Source organism: Neopsephotus bourkii, unplaced genomic scaffold (genome assembly GCF_033783945.1).
Source record: "Neopsephotus bourkii isolate Nb327-2 ecotype Australia unplaced genomic scaffold, CSIRO-AGI_Nbou_v1 NB_1615, whole genome shotgun sequence".
Classification (NCBI taxonomy): Eukaryota; Metazoa; Chordata; class Aves; order Psittaciformes; family Psittacidae; genus Neopsephotus; species Neopsephotus bourkii.
Genome location: NW_026902090.1, coordinates 5,089,668 through 5,108,295, shown reverse-complemented (window position 1 = coordinate 5,108,295; position 18,628 = coordinate 5,089,668). Strand labels below are relative to the sequence as shown.

General features: G+C 47.0%; 1 long non-coding RNA gene across 2 annotated transcripts; it reads right to left on the bottom strand.

Annotated features, from left to right (window-relative positions):
• LOC133222700 (uncharacterized) lies at positions 1-18,334 on the bottom strand. Of its 2 annotated transcripts, XR_009728341.1 has the most exons (4): positions 17,511-18,334; positions 979-1,293; positions 623-878; positions 1-437 (listed from the first exon to the last, which is right to left on the bottom strand). It is a non-coding gene; the product is annotated as an uncharacterized LOC133222700 (long non-coding RNA). The 2 variants fall into 2 exon arrangements; XR_009728340.1 differs by lacking the exon at positions 17,511-18,334 and having other exon boundaries at positions 979-2,336.
• Between the last annotated feature and the right edge of the window lie 294 nt (positions 18,335-18,628).

The following is an 18,628-nucleotide window of genomic DNA, read 5'->3' as shown; positions in this document are numbered from 1 at the left end:
TCATGGCCCTGTGCAACCAATGATGGTGAAAACTCAAATCAGTGATGCACAGGAACAATTGAAACTGTCTTCCCGTTCATTCATGACCCCCAAAGCCCTCTCCCCTCCTCTCTGTTTTCAGAAAGGGAACATTTTAAAGACTAATTCTCTTAGGATGAGCTCTGAGCAGGAGAAGGGAACAGTTCATACTCATAAGAGCTTCTCTGGCTTGGCTGCTCTTCACTCATCAATCAAATGGACATACATGGGCACTCGTAAACAGCTCTGAGATACGTGGGAATGATGAATGTCAGTGAATTGATGCTGGTCAGCTTGATGGCCAAGTGTACTGCTAAAAGAGCATCAGCACATGTTTTGGCTTTTAGGTGTTCACTTCATGTTTGTAGATGCTTTGACATTTAAAGCAGGTTTTCCACTGGCTACATGGAGCTTATTTCCTCCTTGTCAAATTAAATAAAAAAAGAGAAAAAGCCCTTTTAACTTTAAAGAAAACAAGGTTTACCTTTTCCACCCTGCCAAGAAATCAGATATAAATGACTTGAGATGCAGCCTGGCTGCCACTTGAGGCTGTCAGCAGCCACTTGCAGAAGAATATTGCCTTGGTTCATAGGTATCATGTCACTTGTCTTAAACATCTTCTGCTTTACTGGCAGTGCTGCGCTTCTGTGAGTGGCAGAGTAACGTGTGCAGGACTTTGTGTAGGTGCTGCTCTAAAAGCAGTTTATCAGAGTGTGAGCTCTTCCCCTGCTGCTGCGCCTTGGGCAATACCAGAACCTGCTCTTGGCAGTGGAGCAGCTCATTTTGTCTTCAAAAGCCCATATTTTAGGAGTCCCAAAATGAAGGGGATTGGTGAGAGAGGCTGGGGATGTCAATTCAATCTCGAGAGCCTGTGAAGAAGAGAGATGTCAGAGAAGTGCATGAGAAACCATCATGTTAGAAGAGATGTGGTACTGATGCCAAATCTGTGTTTGTGTGCACCAAACTCCCTCTCTGAATCCAAAACCATGATGGCACAGGAGAGTTTGGGTTTATACCACAGCACACACAGTTTCCCGAGTGATTGAGTCTTTCCTGGTTGCAATTTGTCTTCTTGCTAAAGGAAAGTTATTTCTAAATCACCTATGGAATTAGTTATTGTCCTGTTGCTGCTCCAAAATAAAACCTTTGTGAAGTAAGCAACAGTCCTGAGCAGCAGCTCTGGGAGCCAGGAGCAGAAATCAAAGTGAAACAGCATCAAGAACAGTTTTCAGCTCTTTAAAGCACTAATGTTGCCCCCTGGGGAAGAGTATTCATCTGTAATGAAAACCATATTGCTTACACTTTTATGGCTGCACAACTCGGTCTTCTGTGAGATTGACTCACCTCTGACACTTCCATGATGGGAGAGAGTAGAAATACTTTCCTCCCCAGAATGAGGGTTCACCCCAGGCATTCCCAAAGCAGCAGGTTATTTTTTGTGCTACTGGTCAGGATTTGCCTCTGAGATCATGGCCACAGCAGAGGAATGAAGCCCTGAGCAAGTTAAAGAGCTCCACAGCATATCTGAACAAGCTCTACTGTTTTATATCTCCTGCATCAAGACATCAAGGGGAGCACATGGAGATTTCATGGTCCTTAGCCCACAGGTACCACCACAAATCTCAAGGGCTCTTCAGGGAACAGAAGGAAATCCCCTCTAACTCTGCTGTGACACTGTCACAACCTCCTGCCCATACAAATACTGTTCCTTTTATGAAAAAGAAACCTTTTCTTGTTCAGCAGGAAACCCCTTTGGCTGCAGCATCCAAAGAGCAGGTTCTAAACACTGGTGGTGGAAGGTTGGAGCTTGGTCCAGCAGCACCTCTACAGTACCAGACATGGACAGCTGCAGCTGAGGAGTATCATCATATCTTGGACACAGGTGCAGAACCATCAAACCCCAGCATGCTGGTTTCTCTTACACCTCCTCCTTCTTCCTGTACACTCTATTCCATAACATAAGGCCAGAAGAGTTGGAGGATGACCCTTCCTTCACCAGTCTCATTTTGAAAACCAATCTGTACCAGTAACATGTGCACTGATGATGCAAGTGAGAAGTTGCCATTTCGAGCAACCTACATGTTTTGCTAGAAAACCCAGCAAATTTCCAAACTCTGCCCTGGAGACTCTTGTGCAGCCATTGATAAACCAGGCAGGGCCTTTTTCTTACATTGTCTGAAGCCGCCAGGGCTATGTGAACTTATAAAAAGGGACCTATTAGCAAAACACTGTTCCATTCACACATGAAGGGCCAGGCTAGGACCAGGTCATGCAGAAATAGTCCCACACTGTGGACCAGCAGTATTTTCATAGGATCATAGAATCACAGAATGGTTTGGGTTGGAAAGGACCTTAAGATCATCAAGTTCCAACCCCCCTGCCATGGCCAGGGACACCTCACACTAAACTGTGTCACCCAAGGCTCTGTCCACCCTGGCCTTGAACACGACCAGGGATGGAGCATTCACAACCTCCCTGGGCAACCCATTCCAGTGCCTCAGCACCCTCACAGTAAAGAACTTCCTCCTTACATATAACCTGAACTTCCCCTGTTTAAGTCTGAACCCCAACCATCCCATTCCAACTGTATGAAGATTTCAGTGAGGGATGGGCTTCCTTGCCACCACCAAGCTAAATTCTGTGCTGAAAACTTCCACCCAAGCAGGGAACTGCAAATGAGCTATGGGAAGGTGGTGATTTTTGAAGCAGGGTGTTGTACCCGCGTCAGGGACAGGCTGTTCCTGAGGCAGCCAACCTGTCTGGTTGTCATAGCCAGGCATCCTGTCTCTGACAGCAGCCCATAACAGATGCTTAGGGAAGATATAAATGCCAGGAAAGCCTGTAGTGAGACTTCCCTAGAAATACCAGAGACTTCCTGGACCAAAAATACTATCTCCATATTCAACAGCTCTCAGCAGATTTTTCATTCACCACTGTGTGCAAGAAAAATCATGTGGAAAAGCATCTTCTATTGTTCTAAAAACTGCTACCTGGCATTTTAATCTGATTCTCCACAGTATAATAGCTACTCCCTCATCACTGTCTCTGTGACAGGACCTGGAACCCCATCCTAGCTGGTTGGGCCCTTTGTACAGAAGCTGCTCTGAGCACTCTCCTTACCTTCTCCAGTTCTGCTATAAGCCAACAAGTGACCCACCAAAACCTTCAAACAGCCAAGAGCCATGTTGTGTATCTCAGCAGCGAGGGGATAGATGGCTCCAGTCACTCAGGTCCAAGATGAGAGAAGCTCCCCAGGGCTCCTTCAGTTGTGTTATGAGCCACAATGGCCCTGACAAGCCCCCTTACAAGAAAATTTGACTTAAATATAGAAGGTGGCAAGCAGATGGACCAGGAGAAATGCTTCTTTGTGCTTTTGTGTTCTCGAATCTGGTACACCGTGGAAGAGACCCCCCAAGAAAGTCAAGGCAGGACCATAGCTAGTAATGTCTTGTGACAAGTGCATAAAGCAGGAAGGAATACACTATAGATCAGTGCTGCTCAAGCCAGTTTTTGCCAAGGCTGTGCCGCAGTAAATTCTGTGTTAGCACATCCACTACTGAACACTGAGAATTATTGTCTATGATAACTGCGAATGAGGTCTCTGATAGTGACGCTCGTGAAGGTCAAGCTCTGAAAAGACGTACCAATTTTCTACCATTATGACTCTGATCAAGTCAGCAATGTCTGAAATTACAGCTGCCCCAAGCATCCCCCACAAGAGAAGAGCCCTGCCTGATGAAACCACGGCAATAAGTGATTCAGATGCAGGTAACCATCCTTCATTTCTTCTGACTTTGGTCAGGCCTTAAAAACACTGAGTCAGGTTTCAAATCAGCATAACCTTTTGCCGTCTTTTTTCAGTGAGGGAAGATACAATCACGCAGCAGAATGATGACACAGAAATCTGCAGCAGAGGATCAAATGTGCAATAATAAATCGATACTGCAGCCACCTCTTACCATTGATAGTGCTTAGTCATTTCTCCTTGTGTGCAGCCCTACCTCTGCTACCCCTTCCACCTCTCCTTTCCCTGGGACACCCCTAACATGGTCTCAAATCATCAGGCTGTGCTCTAAGGGAACTGCAGGAACAGGGCAAAGTGTCTCTTGTGGCTGAGTCTGCTCTGTATGTGCAGGTGCTATTTTAAACCATCGTGCAAAAGGATGCGGCTCCCATCAGCCAGGACATGTCTGAGCTTCTGTGAGACAAGGCTTTGCACTTCAACAGGCAGAAAACAGCATGAACTACTGCTGTCGCTGTGACAATACCCACGGTGGTGAATGCTGCAGCACTAAGTTATGGGTTAAATAAGCACACAGCTATAACACAAATCAAAGTAGCCCAGAGCAGATGTTATTTAGGTGGTGGACATTTTCTTAAATTAAATGTTTTCTTTCCCATATTGCTATGAGGAGGAGGAGTATCCCAAGTCAATCTCAGCTCACCAGAGACTGACTTAGCTGCTCTCTCTCACAGTCTGCATGGCTGCAAGACACATCACCAGCTGAATCATCTAGACTCAGAAGAACAGGGCTTCTGCTTGTATTAGTGTGAAGGATCTGACTTGTTCCCCATGCCTGTACTGTTGTGGCAGTAGACAAAGCTGGGGCACGCACAGGGTTGAGCTTTATGGATGGGGAGGAAAAGAACAAGAGAAGTGAAGGTGCAACAGGCACAGAAGATATAACACAGAGAACGAGTCATGGATCCATTGGCTGTGCTCCTTTCCAGCCCCAGGGAAAACCACACTGCGAATCTCCAGCAAGTGGTGGCATTCATCCCATGGCACTGTACTGCTTGGCTCTCCACCTCAGATGTGTTCCCCTCTTGCCTCTGGAGCACAGCTTGCAGAGGGGACCAAGTCTTGACTACACAGACCTAGAAGCATCCTGAGCAGCCAAGGATGGACTCTGAGGGTGAGTGGCTCTGGCTGAGCTGCTGTTGCAGGAGGCTGTAAAAGCAAGAAGAGAGAGAGGACATACATTCCCTCTCTGGAGGCATCTGGAGGTTTGTTAGTAAGCCAGCCCTTGCCCTTTGGTTGTTCTGCCCCCTTAGCCTTCAAGCCTAGCCAGGCATCCCGAGTCTCCACCAGACACAAGCAAATTTAAATTAGATTGCAATTAAACTTGCTGTTTAAACAAAACCTGATGTTAATGGAATGGAATCTGTTTTCTCTTTATCCCTGCTCTAAACCAACTGACTGAAAGAAATCAAGAACAGAATATAGCTGGGCACATATCCTAGAGAATCAAGCTGCACCTCAGCCCAGGAAATCAAACATGATTAAGCAACTGAGATGAATCCCCCAGTGCTGTGCATGCCGTGTTACCAGTGGAGGATGAGGAGCTGGAGATCTTGTTCACAGGCTGGCTGATTCTATTGTTACTGCGGGTACATTCCCTAACAGCCGGCAGTGTGGGTTTCTGACTCCACAGCAGGCGCTACAGAGCATCACATACTCTGCTAACTGTGCTCCGTGCTCATGGGCTGACCCACACCCGGAGCAGGACCGGTGCTTCCCCTGTCCTCTATCGCAGTAACCCACCTCTGAGCTCCCATTTCAGTTCAACATCAAGTATTTGTGTTCATGGGAGATGTCAAACCCCCACATGACTCCTTACCTTTAGCACATGCCTTGTTCTTGCTTTGCACATATCAGATGAGACCATCTATAATTCTCCCTGCAAAGATCACTTGGTTGCACAAGCACTGCCTAAAGCCTGGGCAGGAAGGAGGATGTTATACCATTAAGGAAGAGAAATTCTTTTCCACAAGGAAAAGCATTGGGCTCAAGACCTTACAGCCCTTATAATTCCTTCCCTGAGCTCACAAATGGCACTGGCTTCTTGTCACAGCATTACTGGTCTCTCGCCAGCTCTGTTCTCCTTCTGAAATACTTTCATGTTGTCTCTACCCAGCCATCTTATCTTGAACGGCATCCAAAAGCTCTTCCCCTTCCTCTTCCCCTTCCCCTTCCTCTTCCCCTTCCCTTTCCTCTTCCCCTTCTCCATCCTCTCTTCATGTCCAACAGTGCCTGCTCTCTAGCTTAGCATGGGGATTTTCACGATGCCGCATAATACATAACATGCCTTTGCAGCGTGTGAAATCCCAAAGGCACCTCTGGTGCCTCAGCTATGCAAGCAGGTGCCTGGGATAAGGCACCAAGAGGCACATAAGTCAATCACCCACACATGTGTTATGTTTTGGCTTGCATCTTGTTTCATGTTTTACAGGGAAAAAGGCAGACCCCTCTTGCTAACAGTTCCTAAACAGGAGCCTAAATCACAGCTTCGGCCTGTCTCCTTTATGCCAGCACAGGCACTAGGTCCTCAGCCTTGTCCTGCCCACAAACCCCTGCTGAAACAGGTTGGAGAGCTTTAGGACCTAAATCCTCCTCTTGGGTTATAAACAAGTTTCACAGGACAGCTCAGAGCTCAGCAGCTGGAACAGTGCCACGCTGCCATGTGCGGCACATGAAGCGCTAACACGTGTCCATAATGGATTTGCTGGGATGAGTTTCATGTTTCCTCCACCTGTTGCCCCTATTGTGGAGTCTTCCCCTCCCTGGGGTTTTGTCTTCATAACTCAAGATGTCTGTTTGTGGGGAAGCAGAGCTCGGTTGACCTTACTCTTTGCCTTGTCTCATCCTGAGAGGAGATCTCAGCAATTCCCAGGAGCAGGATGCATGGTCTAGGGAGAAGGAAAACAGCCACAGCCTCTTCCAAGGCTGTTAAGCTAATCAGATGATAGATAGCTTGATGTTTGCATCCTTAGAAGAAGCCCAGTTAAAGGAGGACACACAGTTTCTATCTTCTCTGCCTTAAGAGATGGTTGTAAATTAATTCACATATTACCCAAAGTGGGGTTACCTGGGTTAATACCTAATGGCATTGTCCAGATGAGCTCCCTCCTATTTGGGCCACAAATTTCCTGAGAAAGTTTGCTTTCTGAGGCCAAAAACAGGGTGAAAAGGGCTCCACTGTCCCATAGGCAAAAGGCTAAGCTCAACATGGTCAGTCATTGCATTGATGTATAGAGGACCAGGGACCAGTACCAGTAACAAAATTCACAGATTATAAATTAAAATTACTTTTAATAGCAAAAAAAGCCATAGTAGGGCCAAATCCCTTCAAAATGCAGTTGCATCAAGGCCTGGATTGCAGTAAGGAATAGAAACATTCTGGGGGCAGTTCATGGTGGCAGCTAGCAGTGAAATGAAAACTGAACTTGCTCCCATATTGGAGTTGAAGGGCAGTGGACTACCAGATCACTCAGTCTGACCTCCTGTAAGGTGTAAACTTTCATGTCACACAGTGTTTCCTCCCAAGGCTTACAGCTTAAGATTGACTAAAGCACAACCTTCATTAGAATCATAGAATCACAAAATGGTTAGGGTTGGAGAGGACACGGTGCCATGGGCAGGGATGCCTCACACTTGACCATGTCAGCCAAGGCTCTGTCCAACCTGGCCTTGAACACTGCCAGGGATGGAGCATTTACCACTTCTTTGGGCAAACAGTTCCAGTTCATCACCACCCTCACAGTAAAGAACTTCTTCCTTATATCTAACCTGAACTTCTCCTGTTTAAGTTTTAACCTGTTACCCCTTGTCCTGTCGCTACAGTCCCTGACAAAGAGTCCATCCCCAGCATCCCTATAGGCCTCCTTCAGATACTGGAAGGCTGCTATGAGGTCTCCACGCAGCCTTCTCCAGGCTGAACAGCCCCAACTTTCTCAGCCTATCTTCATATGGGAGGTGCTCCAGTCCCCTGATCATCCTCGTGGCCTCCTCTGGACTTGTTCCAACAGTTCCATGTCCTTTCTATGTCTTCACAAAGCCTTGGTTTAACCGGATAGAGGAGACCCCACCACCGGTCCCTTTGTGCGAGGCAGGAGGCCAGGCTCAGGCCGCCGCGCTCGCCACCAGAGGAGGGGGAAGCCGCGCTCCGGGTACCAGCGCCTCTGCTGTGCTTGCCCAGGCAGCGGCAGGGGCGCTCCGTCAGCCGGGCGAGCGCACGGGGCTCGGGGGCCAGCGCAGCACTCACGGCTGCTCCGGGAGGGCACCGCTGCATCACAGCCTCGAGAGCAGCCACCCCGGGGGCCGTGATGGTCTGTGCGACGTGGCTGATGTCACACGGACGGGGGGGGGGGGGGCTTGAGGAACCCGCCTCCCTCTCCCCGCGGCTCAGCACCCCCTTGACAGCTCGGTTCCTCCCCCTTTGTTTCCCCCATCCCCAAATCGCTTCCTCTGCAAGCAGTGGTGGGGCCGTGCTCTGGAGATGACCCAGGTTTGTGCACGCAAGAATCCATCCAAACCCAAACCACAGCCTGGGGAGTTTTTTTAGCAGGGCTATTTTCAACCCCAACAGCACAACAGAAGGTGAAATGACACATTGTGGTGGAGCTGCTGTGACGTCCCTGTCACTATCTCAGCTCCTGGGAGAAGATTCTATTCCCTCTTTTGTGCTGGTTTTGGGGCTTGTGAGACCTGCTTCAGCTCATTAACCCTGCAAAAAATGAGCTGGTTTGACTTTCAGGTTATTTCTTTCATGCTGTGGACACAGGTTAAAGCACTCTTTGTAACATGCTAAAAAACCCCTCCAGTGATTTCAGGGGTTGGAGTCACAGCAGAGGCCACCCATGGCTGCCCTGTGCAATGGCGAGACAGCACACAGCAGTGGGGAGGCAGGATGGGAGCAGGGCTTGGGGTGAGGAGAACCCCTCAAACCAGCTCCATATCCAAAGGAAACACTGGCCAACTGCATTCTGGGTGCATCACCAGCTGTAACGACCCCAAACCAGCTTGTTTTCTGCAGGAAATAAGGTGTGTTTTGTTCTTAACATCAGAAGAAAACCAGCCAGACCTAGAAGAGCACAGACAATACAGCAAAGAGCCTGATTTCTAAAAAACTACTTAAATTACTGCCCAAATACCTGCATTTGGTTGCTGCATGTGGCTGCCCCAGGAATGGGGCAACCACAGCTTCTCTGGGCAACCTGTGCAAGCGCCTCAGAACACTCACAAGGAAGAATTGTTTCCTAATGTCTAATCTTAATCTATCCTATGTCAATTTAAAGCTATACTCGTCGGTTCCCAGTGCACCAGTGAAATACAGAGCTTTTCAGAAAGGTCAAGGATGAAGTTCATGACTGACAGTTAAATAAGTGACCAGGCATGGTGCTCTTCACAGCTTGCTCCAGTAGTGAAAGGGAGCGCTGGGATCTGTGCCCTGGCTGTTTTGCACAGGGGAAGCACCAGCTGCACTGATGTCCTCCCCACTGCAGCTCTGTTGCCCTCAGATACCCTGTGGCCTAGCTGGGCTGCCACAACAATTATGTCTCCCAGTTGTCTGAGCACCGTTCCAGGTTACTAGCAGGTTACTGGCTACTAGTGGGGTGGCCTGGGGTGCAACCACCCCGTGGGTACCATGCTGGGATGCTCACCCATGCACATTTAATCTGCTGTAGGCGCCTCCAGATGTTTGGGTTCTGAAAAAAAAACCCACCCCAAACTAAAATTAGGTGACCAGGCAAAAGCTCTATGTTGCTACAGATACTCACTTTGGCTTCTTTTGGGCTCCAGGAGTCCATTTGCCCTCCTCTCCCAAACACCATTATACAGTTGAAACCTCTGTGCAAAACCCTGGGTTTGGGTTGCTTTAGTTGCATCAATAATCATTTAATAATTAACTAAACCTGAAGAATGTTGAGTGCTTCGTTCTCTTTCCTCCTCCTCCCAGTGACACAACACATTGTTAAGATCATTAGTAATCATATAACATCTGATTTTCATGTTTGTTGTTGCTGTAATATTTGTGCCTTTACAAATTACAAAACCTGGCTTTTCAAGAGAGACTGGGGGTGTGTGGGAGAGAAGGTTGCAGCCTTGCCAGGGCCCCAAGGATGCGCTGTAGACCTGGACTGCTGAAAATCTCCCTCACCCTCAAGACTCCTGTTGCAGCTACCATCATTTCTGTTTTGTATAGGGTCTATTTGGTCATTAGTTATGACCTCCTTAGGCAAGAATGTCTAAGACAGTGGTACTGCTTGCTTTCTAATAATTCAAAGAGCTCTTTGATGATTGAGATGTATGTACCAAATTTCCCACATAACCCAGACCAGAAAATTTCACCAAGTGGTTAATAACAAAATAAGAAGAGAAGATAGAGAATGCAAATCGCTGTGACTTTGAGGAACTCCTGATTACTCTTTGTTCTGAACACTAGGAGACAGATATCCAAATGGCTGGACAATGCAGTGGCAGCACTCTTACCTTATTACTGGAGTGGTGCAGAGCATGATTTGCTGTTCTGGAGGTACCTTAATGCAAAACAAGAGTATGTTGAGCATCAGTATATTAATACCAGACACCAACAGCAAACACAACTGTCTATGCAGAACCCTGTTAGAATTCTGCACTGGGGTGCCTCCTTGTCAGTTGTTCTTCGATTATCTGATGACTCATTCTTCATACAATACCAATTGTCTTTAAGCTTTGCCCTAGTCTTTGGTGACCCCATCACTGCCCAGATGTCTTGAAGACAGACTGCATCACAGAAAAGCTGCATAAGCACCAAAAAGCCCCCTCAAACAATGATTGAAAGTCATCTAAAAGCCTGATAGAAACATAGAGCATTTCCAGGCAGGAGAGCAAGCCTTCTCTGGAGGATTACATTAAACCGCTTACTCAGCTATACCAGACTTTGTGGTACAGCACTGTGCTAATCCTCACCCAGCACCTCATGCTATGGGAAGTGATGTGAGTACTGAGGGTGTAATAAAACCTGCAGTCAAACAGTGCTGCCAATGCATTATGAAGTCCTATTATGGATCAGTCTTACGGCTGCCTTTAATAGAGCTGTTAACTAAGGTGTTTGTCTCGCCTTTGAACAAGCTGTGGTCAGATATCCACAGAAGACCAGCTCAGGAGCTCTTTCTGAAACAGGTCCTTCTCCATCTGGGCATGGCCAGCATTCACAGCAGAGCCCCTCTGCTGCTGTCGCTTCTTGGCATGTGACAGTCCAGTTATGATGTCCCAAGCAGGGCTTCCCAGGTGACGTGGAGATCCAGTCCCTTTCATCACAGTGGGAATGAGTCATTGTGCTCCCCCACCTGAGCTTGAAAAACCTCACCCTTCATTTCATTATTCAAAACATTTGCAGTTCTGCAGAGGAGGGTTTGCTGATATTTCAGAAATGAGGAGACAACTGCTTCACGATCTTGTAACTAGGGAGCAAACGAGAGCTCCTTAGAAAATGGGAAAGGATTGTGGGGGAGTTGCACATTTCCCACCCAACTCCTGTGCTTTTTGCATTACAATTCAGTAGCTTAACCAAGGCTTCTACCACAGCTCTTGTGATATAAGGTGTTTTCCGGGAAACACATCTTGGGAGTCAGAGCAATCTCTACGACATTTAGGAGTTAATACCAACAGTAAAAGCACAGGTTTATCATTCACAGGACTGAAAAACGTGGGCACAGGAAGCTTTGAAATTCAGAACCAAGCCACCAGTGAAGAACAACCCACCTGAAATCTCTGCTTTTTGCTGTTGTTTTTGGAGGGTTTAGCTATCAGCATTTACTGCTTGTGCTTTAACCCCCAAGCAGAGTGAATGGTGTTGCAGTGAGTACTGATCAACTTCCCTGCATGCTGCTTTGGGAAAGAAAAAGAGAAACGATTGTCCCATATGGGACAAATTAGCACGTACCTCTAAACATATTGCGTCCTGGTCTGTATACTGTAAGGCCAGGCACAACCACAAAACTCATGTAGCCATTCTGGCCAAGCTGTGGTTGAGGTATGCTGGAGATAGCAGACCAAAGAGCATGTCCCCTTCTAACAACAATGCTTTGCCTGAGCAGGAGTCACAGGGGTTTTTCTCAGGCAGTAGCATCTCCTCCGAGGAAATCCCCACCCCAGCTCTGTTTGTATCCTGTTCCTTGCAGCATGCTGGGCTTTGCTTTGCAGTCCCTCCATCAGTTGAAGGGTCGGTTGGACCCAGCTGGTCTCTTTCAGCTGGGCATAAGGCAGAGGAACAAACAAATAAAGACGCAGCTGATGTTTTGTGGTAGAGTTCACAGTCTCCTCAGTCTCCTTTCCTCCCCCTGCTCTCAGCATTTTCTATGAACAAAAAGCTGTCAGAAATAGGTACTGGAATCTGGTCACTCCATCCATCATGGATGGCTCTGTTCTGTTTTTATAATGCTGCATTTCACCCACTCAGGGGCTTTCGTAGAACAGGACACCTAAAATACTTACACCTTGAGCAACAAAACAAAACCCCCAGCTGCAGACAGTTCTCTATCATGTTCACTGTCACTGTCGGGTGTGCTTTTTGCTAGGGAGCTAGTTTTCTCTTAAGGGAAATAGAAGCAGCACAAGGCCTGTTAAGTAAATCTTTTCTATCCAACTGTTAAATTGTCTGTGATTTGTCATTGTGACAAAGCCACACTGGACTGGTTACAAACTCCATTATAAGGAGACAATTGTCAAGAGTCACCTTGAAAGCAATTAATCTTACCTAAGTCTTTAGTTGTAAATGCATGAAATGATAATATGCTGAGCTTAGGGGTGCTTCATTTGCTGCTGAATACTGGTAATAGGATAGGACTTGTGTCACCTTATTGATCTGTGTTTACACAACACCATTGAGCAGACAAGCTTAAGGAAAGGACCACATTTCCTTTGATAAGAGGTATGCCAACGACTTCCCAATGGCCTGACAAAAGAGAGGAAGGGAATGAACATGGTCCCTTTGATTCAGAGATGTGGGCTGTGCACAGGTCTCCTTTTCATTTAAGTCAGAAGATTTGCAGGCAGTATCCTCCTCTTTGATATACTGCCTCAGGAATACCTGGAGGGAGAGAGCCCACCCAAGCAGAAAGGACTAGGGTGCCATCTTCTCCTTAACCCTGGCCATAACTAGCCATGTTCCTCCAGAAGGCAAGTGTATAGGGAATTAAGTACTTTTTTCCTCATAACTGATTTGCTTTCCAATGCTAGTGCTGGCTTGAAGGAGGGAGTAAGACCACAGCAGCCCTGGCTTACATTTGCATGAAGATGCTGTGATGTTGCATGTCCCATTGCTGTGTCTGTTAAGGCTATGCCAGCTTCAGGTGCCCAGATGACCCAGGACAGAGACAAAGAGCTCTTCAGGAGGAAGGATTGCACTGCCTTGCATGCATGGGTGAGCCAAACACTGTGAGCAGCCTGGAAATACAAATCAGAAAGCCATCAGGGCTCTGGCTAACGAATCTGGAGAGAGCCAGTCATTCACTTCTAGCTGAACAGTGGGGGGGAACCAGCAGGGTAAGTCTCCATTCATCCACAAACATCCTCTTTCTCCCCTCCTTCTCCCAAGAAAGTAAATGCCACATCTTTTGTACTTCTTAAAATATCCCTTGTTAACATAATGAGGCCATTGACAGTAACCTCATCTCAGCATCCTACCACGATTCTGACAATTCAGCAGCATCCTCACTGCTCCAAGGAATTGGAAAACACAAGCAGTGCGGAAAACACAAACATCAATGTGCAAAACAAACACATCTAATGTATCAGAGCAGCAACAAAGAGCCTCCAGAGACTGCAGGGAAAGCACCTATTTGTTGTGGAGAGCAAACCCAAGGGGCATAATGAGCTGGTGAGGCACAGTTCAGCTTCTGGGGATTCAGAAGGTAATTAGGGAAGGCAGAAGTCAGCAGAACAGCACATTACACTATGACTTTGTTAAAGGCGTCAGCACTCACCCCCTACTGAGAAGTGCTCTCTTTCCCTCCACCCCCGGCACATTTTATTACCAAAACCCAGGGTCATCTCACACGAATGCAGAAGTTAATTTTAAAACCTCAAAATGCAGCTTGGAATCTTCGACTTTCTGTGCGGGAAACGTGTAGAGGAAACAAGAGAAAATCAAGTAAGAAGGAGGTTGGTCACACCGTGACATGAAATGAAACTACAGCTGCAAAACTACATGGGTTTTTATGGCTGGGGGAGCCCACAGCAACATTTTGGTCTCCTGCCAACACAGGCAGCAGCACGAAACCCACCACCATATGGGTAGATCAGTACATATCTGCCACAGGTTCTACTGAAACCAGGCCTGATACCTGGCGCCAATACAGCTCTGACCTCAGTGCAAAACAAGTGTTTGTTTTAAACATGAATCAAAGAAAAGCCTGTCTATAGTTGGTTGCCTCAATATACTGATTGGAATGGGATATATCTTACACTGAAGAGCATGCAAAGCTAAGGTGTCATTTTCAGGCTAGTATGATTGCACAGTTCCACGTTTTAAGTCCTTGGAGTTTTGGTAGGAGACCTTGTTCTTGCTCATTTGCTTTTCTGCTTTCAGTTACAGCTAAACACCCTGTGTGTGGCTGAAACTGGACAAAAAACAACATTGTTATGAGAAGGAGTGATCTCATGGCATTTCCGAGCAGGCAGGGTACCAGGCACTGCAGCAGCGTGTTGCCATTACTGCAGCAACCGGAATATTAGGAGAGTTTTCCAGAATGACACAATATGGAGAACAGCAGGCTTGCCTATGCTGCTTTGCAAGGCCGGCACCACATGGCCCAATACATCATCCCAGATGAGACCAGACCCTCTTTGCAAGCTTACTTTTCCAGAAAAGAGGAAAAGATCAAAGCTGTGGGAGTACTTTTAAATACAGAGAGAACTGCCTTGCTCTGTTCTGCTGCATGAGAGGGACTTTGTTGGAGAATTAATGGCTTTTAGGTCAAGAGAGTAACCTTGTAGTGCCTCCACCCCATTCCCAGCCATGCTGACCTTCATTACACCTTGACTCTTTCAGCCCATCTGCCTATAAATTAGGACAGACGGGTTACGCCCTTTCCTTCTCCTGTAATGCACATGAACATCTCCGCAGTGCCGTTGGCACATAAAAGCTTTTGCCCTTTCTGTTTCCCTCCCTAGATAATGAGCCATCTATTAAGGAGGCAGATGCAGTTTTAGCTGGGGATATCTTATGTAATTATGTGGGTGAACAACAGAGACGGAGAGAACAGAACATGGTGAAAACCAAGAAAAGCCAAACAGGCGGAATTGCCAGAGCCCCACAAGCTGTAATGTCACCAGTGCTCTTCCCCTTTGTTATGCCCCTACCACTGGAGCCTGCAACACAAGGTTTGTTCCCCACACTCCCAGTCAGCCCTTTTTCCACACCTGTAATCTATCAATAAGCCTCAAAGTCCAGCTTTTCCCATCAGTGTCAACTCTTTACATCAACCAGCTCAGGACAGCTGGATATCAAGCAGTCAAGCCTTAGCCCTAGGTTCCCAGAGGAGCAGGGTTTTGTCTGAGATTTGTGTGTCTCATCAATCCCCCACTCTTAACTGTCAGCCAAATAACATCTTTCCACTCACTTGATTTCTTTGGCATAATGTCCACCATGTGTTTGTGTGCTGTTCCTTTGCCTGTGCCTGTATTCACCTGGACTTCCAGATGTTCTCCGGTCAAAACTGGTGCAGCAAGGCTGCCACCCTTACTCAGCCAGGGAATATTGCAGAGGCACTCTTTGAGCAGAAAAACAGCAATACTGGTACCAAACGGGGAATAAGTGTGGAAGAAACACAAGAAGCTAAAAACATTCTTCAGACTTTGGCAATGTATGGATAGAACAGTCACAGGGGGATTTGGGTCCCAAACATTGCTTTGCTTCAGTGCCGATCTGTGATTTGTTTTAGATGTGGGTGCAAATCCACCCCAACTCTCACAGCCTCCTGATCTGAATGGTAAGCTCGGCCTTGGGGTGAAAAGAAAGGGTTTTGGGTTAAGTTTCTGGCAAATTGCTACTGACCTTATAGTTTTGTTATTTTTACTCCAGTTACTCACCCATCCCTACCCTAAAGCTGACATAAGCTTGGCACACAGACCTCTCCTGTGGGATCCACTTGTAGCTGCCAGTCCTGCACGCACACACACACATTAAATCTTACCTAATGAATAATTACCAGGGGACTGGGACATTTCATTCGCCTGATAACAGCACACACCTCAGGGGATGAAATAACGTTTCGAGGCTGGACACAAATGGATGTCATGGTTTACATTACGTGATGGTCATTGCAAAGCCCAGGCAGAACATGAGGAAAAAGGTAGGAAAAAAGTCTCCTATGGGATAGAGCCTGTATATTAACCTGGGAACAGGCAGGTTTTTCTTGGAAGATTTTACAGTTCAGGAGAGCAGTGCATGGGTGAGATGAAGTACTGATGCTTTCACATCACAGATTGGAAATGCATGCATAGATGTGAGAAATGACCTGCACAAGATTGCAGAGGAACTCGGTGGCAGAGCCACAGACTCTCCGTTGAACCTATTTCTCGATGCTTTACGTACAGCAAAGTGATATGTGAACCAAAGAAAGGTCAGTGAGGAGCTTTGCTTGCACAGGCATAGCAGGAGCACTAAAGGTCACCGAGGCTTTCAAACAGAAGCTGGAAATCCACATGGGATGTGCCATCCCTGGTCTTGGGGTTACCTCTGAGCCTCCTGCCCAAGGAAATAGGTGCTCTCTTGGGATACTCACTCCAGGGAGCTGTTACACTGCCTCCTCTTCTGCAGCAAAAGCAGATACAATCTGACCTGCCCATTACATAGCCACAGACAGCCCTCACATCAAATGTGGCCGTGTCTCCCTGTTCTCCTCCTTTTCATTTCATGCTGGTGAAAAACACTCTGCTGATTACACTGGAGTCTACTGACTCACAGGCTGGAGTGATGAAACCTCTCCTTCACCTCACCCAGCCAATGCACGTGCAACAGGATGTCCTGGGACCAGCTTGAGGGCTGGAGGAGCAGTTTGGTTTCCATTGTCCACTCCCACATCAGCCTCTCAGACAAAGATGCAAAGAAAAGGGTGCTGAGTGGAAGAGGTCAGAGATGCCGGTGCACGCTTGTCTGACTGGATTTGCAGTGACACTGGGTTTCTAACCCACAGACCAGCAAGCACTCTGCTGCTGCTTCAGGGTTGTGTTTCCTCCTGTCAAACGGACCTAGATCTGTGCTAGATTTGCATTCAGTAACACTCAGTAGTCTTTGCTTCTAATGTCTTGCATGGCTGCCTCCTTTGCCCACCACGTTAGAAGGGGATTTGAGCCCAAAATGTGAGAGCATCATGCAGGAAGCAGAATGATTCTGGGGAAAATAGCACATGATGCTGTAAATAGAGACTACATGGGAAGGAGTGTTCAGAAAAGGCACTGAGTTAATATGTTATGGACAACTTTACATTGGAATACAAGTTAAATAGGTTCACAGAACACAAAAGTGAATATGTTTTCCGATCTCTAAAACGGATAGTGTATAAATAGACATCTAAGGCTATTAAAAGATATTTTAAAAACCCATGAAAGCATTCAAAAGACATAAAATTATATTTATTCCTCAAACTCTCCACAAAATCACTACAGCCATTTTTTCCCCCCTTTGAAAAACAATAGGAAACAAACTGTTTTTATCTTACTGTACCTGCTGTTAATGCCTTTATGGGGCAAGGTAATTGCTAAGCACATCGTGTTGAACAATTTGTTACTTCATTAGAGGAACATTTGTCATGCCTTTGGAGATGGCAGAAGAGAATTCCCCTGTGTGACCTTTGGAAAGTGGAATCAGTGACATTACTGAGAAACCAAGGTTGAGAAGCTTAAAAACAGACTTAAGAAGGGTTTCCCATGCCTCCTAAAAAAGACACAACCCGCACTTCCACCAGAGCCGAGCTAGCTTATTCCAGCCCTTTTTAGACCATTAATGATTTGTGCCTAACTAGCACAGCATTCACTGATGAAAGCACTGCAGGGCTCCTGTGCATAGCCCTGCTCTCGTCATCACAGCAGTACAGGACATAACACCGTGGGCTGCCTGTACTTGGAGAGATGATCATGAGCTCGATTGTGTGCTACAAACAAAGGGAGAGCCATTATCAGACCCTGCCTTGCCAGGCTGCGTGAAAAACCGCCTCTGCAAATTGCATAATGCCCCTGGATGCTCCCAGCAGTGCCATGGCAGGCCCACGGGGCTGGCGCTCGGACAGGGAGGAAGCTGGATCTCCTCCCTCCCACCATCCCAGCATGGGAAAGCTCAGGAGAGCTGTTGTGTAGGCAAAAAAACCCCTCACTTATCTCCTGGGAAAGAGCTGTGCTGCTCTGGAATGACGTCTGATGCACAGAGCTGTGGTCATGGATCACAGGAAGCCTGGCATGGTGGCAAGATGCAGTGCAGAACTTCAGAAAGCATCCAGAAAGGGAAACAGAAGAGATGTCACACTTGTTCTTGTGTGTCTATCACATCCATGTCCCTCAGCCCATGCTCATCGTGTTCACTGAGACAGTGAACCCCAGTTTTGATCAGTCCCTGTGCATTTCGATAAGAAACTATTTAAAAAACAGGTAAACAGTGCAAATACAAAGCCAATGTATAAAGAAGACCCCATCTCATAAAGCACGGAAGAGGTGTAGTTTAACAACACAGCAAGGCTGATGTGGTACCTTGTTCCCTGCTGTTTGTGGGTTGGATGAATATCTGTGCTTGCACCAAGGAGGGATGTGAAGCAAAGCGCAGCTGGTATAGAGAGAGAGGGCTGCCTGATT